This window comes from Lontra canadensis, unplaced genomic scaffold (assembly GCF_010015895.1).
Source record: "Lontra canadensis isolate GAN:19392208 unplaced genomic scaffold, GSC_riverotter_1.0 scaffold7, whole genome shotgun sequence".
NCBI lineage: Eukaryota > Metazoa > Chordata > Mammalia > Carnivora > Mustelidae > Lontra > Lontra canadensis.
The window spans coordinates 29,552,526-29,557,710 of NW_022631001.1; the positions used below are offsets into that span (position 1 = coordinate 29,552,526).

General features: G+C 39.4%; 1 pseudogene; it reads right to left on the minus strand.

Moving 5' to 3' along the window:
• Positions 1 to 1,754: 1,754 nt before the first annotated feature.
• On the minus strand, positions 1,755 to 2,721 carry LOC116864910 (annotated as a pseudogene).
• Positions 2,722 to 5,185: the final 2,464 nt, after the last annotated feature.

Genomic DNA, 5,185 nt, shown 5'->3' on the forward strand with positions numbered 1-5,185 from the left:
AAATATAGTAGTCTTTCTCTCCCTCTCACAGAACCAGCTTGATGAGGGAGCAGAAGGCTGCCTGAAGACAAACTATAAGCTGACACCTTGCAACCTCCCTGCTCTATGCCTACTCCTGGGTTGGATGTGAGACATTCTTCTAGGAATCTCCCAACTATCTTAATGTTAACACCTTGCTGGAAGGGAAAACAACCTTAAATTGATAATGACAAGGCCTCTGATATCTTAGGGGGTCCTCTTTAGCATGATCTTGTAGATCCTCTTTAGCACATGAAAGTTTTTCTGAAACCTCCCTTTTCTTACTTCCCCCAACTCCAGAGCATACAATCAGCCACTCCTTGAGACCTCAGTGCAGCAGTTCTTTCTGTCCACAGGTCCTGTCCCATTAATAAAACCAGCATTTTGCACCAAAGACATCTCAAGAATTCTTCAGGCTCTAGACCTCACCCCACCGAACTTCACCTATATTCCAAAACCACATCAAACTGATAATGAAGTTCTCCTCATTATTTAAAGAAATTCCTCTAAAATACTTTTAACCACTTTTTCTTTATTTTTAGCTTTTTATTTATTTTATTTATTTTTTAATCATTTTTTATTTATTTTCAGCATAACAGTATTCATTGTTTTTGTACCACACCCAGTGCTCCATGCAGTCCGTGCCCTCTCTAATACTCACCACATGGTTCCCCCAACCTCCCACCCCTCCACCTCTTCAAACCCTTCAGATTGTTTTTCAGAGTCCATAGTCTCTCATTGTTCACCTCCCCTTCCAATTTTTCATACCTTATATACTTAAAGGAATTAAGCAGCTGTCCAATTCTCCACCTTTCATTGAGGTTTTTTTTTTAATACTCTAATGCTATATTGTATAGAACTTTATATCCAATATACCAGTTGAGGGATGTTGATAAAACAAAGAAGATCATATTTGTTGAAAATAAGAAATTAGTACTCTCTACATTTCAAATGCCTTTAAAAATTTTGGAATCTACTCACGAGAATCAGTGCTTAAGGACCTTTTAAAAGTGGCTCTTGCTTTCATCCTATGGAATTTTGCAAATAAAAATTATGTCTGATCACTGAGTAATGTTATTTGATTAGCCTAAACCCTAAATTCCCTATACCCATGTAAATAATGACATCACTCCCTACCAACTACAATAATATATGTTTCCTCACCCATTTTCACTAGATTGGAACTTCCAGAATTTTAACAATTGATGCCCTACCACTCACCAAGTGTGATCTTTGTCAATATTTCTCCATAAATTTATTTTTTTAAGATTTTATTTATTAATTTGACAGACAGAGATCACAAGTAGGCAGAGAGGCAGGCAGAGAGAGAGGAGGAAGTAGGCTCCCCACTGAGCTGAGAGCCTGATGTGGAGCTGGATCCGAGGACCCTGAGATCATGACTTGAGCTGAAGTCAGAGGATTTAACCCACTGAGCTACCCAGGTGACCCAAATTTTTATTTTCTAATGTATAACCTGAGACAGCAATCCCTGCCCTCTAGAACTGTTATGAAGATGAGATGATTTAAAAATATAAATGTCTACATACAAACTTAGGTACCTAAGATTCGGTACCTAATAGGCAAATGAAATTTGGTCAGGTACTAAGAGATCCACAGTAATTCCTGATTCTAGAGGGACAGAAAGTGGGTAGGAAATACTCGCTATCCAAGCATTATTTTACTGTCTGGAATAACAAATCCCAGAATAGAAACAAAGGAAATAGTAATAGATGTTTCTATAATGGTGCCCTTCTATGTATTTGAAGCCCTCTCCACAATAACTTCTGACACCCCTGTTTTAACTCTTTGTTCTAAATCCATATACAATAGGGTTCAAGGCAGGAGGTATGATGTGATGAAGGATATTGAGCAAGATGAGGATGTCCATGGGGACCCTCTTTCTGGCCACATTTGTCAACACAACAACCAGCAGGATGGTGCTGAAGAACAGGATAAGGATGAAGTGAGAGCCACATGTGCTCAGGGCTTTGACAGCAGCCCCTTCAGCCTTGAACCTAAGTACAGGTCTTAGGATGAAGGTGTAGGAGAGGAAGATGAGGATGAAATCTGAGCTCAGTAACGTTCAACCAGCCACAAACTGATAGATTCTGTTAAGGGTGAAATTGTTACAGGAAAGCCTGGACACAGACAAGTTAGCACAGATGCAGTTCCCAATGACATTTTCCCACAATAATGGAGCCGGGCAGAGAGAATGGGAACAGGTGAAAGCAGCAAAGCATTCCAAGCCACAATGAAAGCACTAGCTTTGGCCACCAATTGATTAGTGATGATGGTTGGATATCGTAGTGGGTGGCAGATGGCCACATAGTGGTCATAGGCCATAACCATGAATGTGCAGGACTTCATGGGGAGGAAACTGTTCATAGTGAACATCTGGAGAAAGCAGGCTGAGAAGCTGATGGACCTGAGATCAAACCAGAGGATGGCCAGGACCTTGGGGATGACTGTCAGGCAGAGCACGATGTCCAGCAGGGAGAGGAGGCTGAGCAGGTAGTACATGGGCTCATGCAGAGAGGCCTCCAGTCAGATGGTGATCAGCAGGGTGGCGTTGGCCCCCATGGCCAGGAGGAAAAGGAGGCTGAGGGGCAGGGACAGCCAGTGCTGCCAACTCTGGTAGTTGGGGAAGCAGATGAGGAGGAATTCCAAGAGTGGAGAAATGGAGTAGTTGCTGTGCAATGTCATGAGATAAATCCTAAACTGAGATTTCACCTGGGTTTGGGTATGGTAAGACACAGGAATTACATCAATAGAAAACAAAACTGTCAAAATGCTAACATTTATTCATCCAGAAAACTGTTGAGTATAGAAGAACAATCTCAAATGAAGGCAAAGTTCAGTGAAAACATATATGAATAGGGAGAGGACTCAGCAAATTATTCTAAAGTTAATTCAGAGAAACAAATAAGACAGACTACCCACAAGGTTTAAAAGGAAAATGAGAAGAATTACCCCATTAAAACATAGTCTAAAACTGCAAAAATTTTTTCAAGTGAGACTGATATGTGATATGATAAAGCAAATTATTAATTATAGATTCCATAGGTCAGAAATCACATCCCCAATGGCATCACAAAGACAGCAGAAGCTATCAGATGCAAGCTCCTCAATATCTATGATAGACTCATAAACTTATCAATACTTGTACCTTGCTCTTCTCCTTGCATCTAGCCAACTCAAAGATCTATCCCTCCTCCCAGTTACAATCCTCCCACCTCTGATACAGTGTCCGTCCACCTCTGATCTTCTTAGGAACTTTGACTTTTTAATTATCCATTCCATTTCCTATATGGTCAGGATCTCTCCATAGATCCTTCCCATAGATATTCAAAATGCTGAAGTCTCTCATGTCTTAATAAATTTCTATATGTATCCCACATCCCCATTTGTTGTAAAGACCATGATTTCAGTTTTGAACAAAGATACCAAATCTCTCATATCCCTCTTTCTTTTACACCCAAACTTGAGGAACCAGAAGAGACAAAGGACATCTAAAAAGAGGCAACTGTTGGCTTCAATAGTTCAGTTGAGAAGTGATCACTGTGTAAATAAATGCCTCTAGAATGGTTCTAAAGATGTTTTTAAAAGGAGCAACTTTCAGAGGTATAAATATAATGGCATAAGCAAAGATTAGACTGGGTAGTTGTATAGAAGAAGAGAAGTTAGGAATTCTTAAATTCTCCCATCTCTTCTGGATTAAATGACTGAATTTCACAAGACAGTCTCTGAAAATATGTGATGTATGTTTTAGAGGCAGAGATGATGGATCCAATTTTGATATGTTGAATTTATAGAGTCTGTAACCTGTCAAAATGTACACAAGTCTGACTTCTACAGAAATAAGTTTGAATTCACTTGAAACCTTGGAGTTAAAGGAAGAGAGTTAGAAATCACAAGCACATAGGATATAGTTCAAACCATTGTTACTTTTATTTCTTGCCCCATACTTATCTTTTCCTGCCTATTCTGCCACCCCTGAGAGAGGCCTTCCTTAGCTCTTTATTCTTTTTCCTTCCCCTTATGTGTAGCCCCTATGCATGAACATGCTTCACAAATCCCAGTCTCTTATCCATCCAACTCCCTGTCTTCATTCTTTCCACATACTGTAAAGAATGGTTCTAAATTAAGCTCATTCTTCTGCTACCTGGATTTCACTAAGAGTGTACTTAATAAAAAGGATAAGAAAGGAGAGGAAACAAAGGAATAGGTAAAAAGCAAAAGGATCAGATGCCTGGATATATTGCCACATAGAAGTTTAGACATGAATAGGAGTCAAAATTTTGACATATTCAGTTAATAATAATTATTAGAATCTGACTCTCTACTAAAGAAAGTAATGGTGATCAGAGGGAAGGCAATTATTTTATTCTTCTCCACTTTGGTTTAGCCATGCTTAGAATAGTGTCCAGTTCAGTGAACCTTGGTTTCGGGAATATTTTTGAAACTTTACCACCTAGAAGATATCCAGGATAAAAAGATCCTTAAGAACTCATGATGAAGACACTTTAAGAAAGTGAAGATATTTTACCTAAGCAATGTCTCCCAAATATATGACTGACTTTTAAAGGGAAGAGAAAAAAACTAGGAAAGGGAAAATCCGAGAGATCTGTTTCTGCTGAATATGAATCCTATATAATAATCAGAGACTTGCTCTTTTGTTAACACTACTCTGTGCAAACATGCTGGTGGAAGGCAATGACCAAATTTCTTCACCAGTTTGTTGTTTTTTTTTTCCCCCTAGCCCTAATGGACCTGAATGCTCAGTGTCGTACTGAACTCAAAACACTGTCCCTGTTTCAGAACCATACTTCAACTCTCTGGAACCCCTACACTGCTTTTCTGGCCAGGCCAGAAGTATTTCAGTCATGTACTTGCATGAAATTTCCAGCCATATAAAACATGGGATCCCTTGTATTCAATGATACGGAATTGCTGAGACTCTAGATCTTTTCTCTTGTGAATGTTCATCCATCTTGTACCACCACCCACAGCCAACTTCTATATCATGGGAGCAAATATAAGAATGCAGAGAAGGTCTCCTGTTCTGAATCTTCTGGCAACTCAGTTCTTGTGGTCCTAGCACAGCATGGTCTTCTTCCCTTATCCCTGAAACTCACCAATGATGCAATAAATTGAGTCCTGCTTAAGG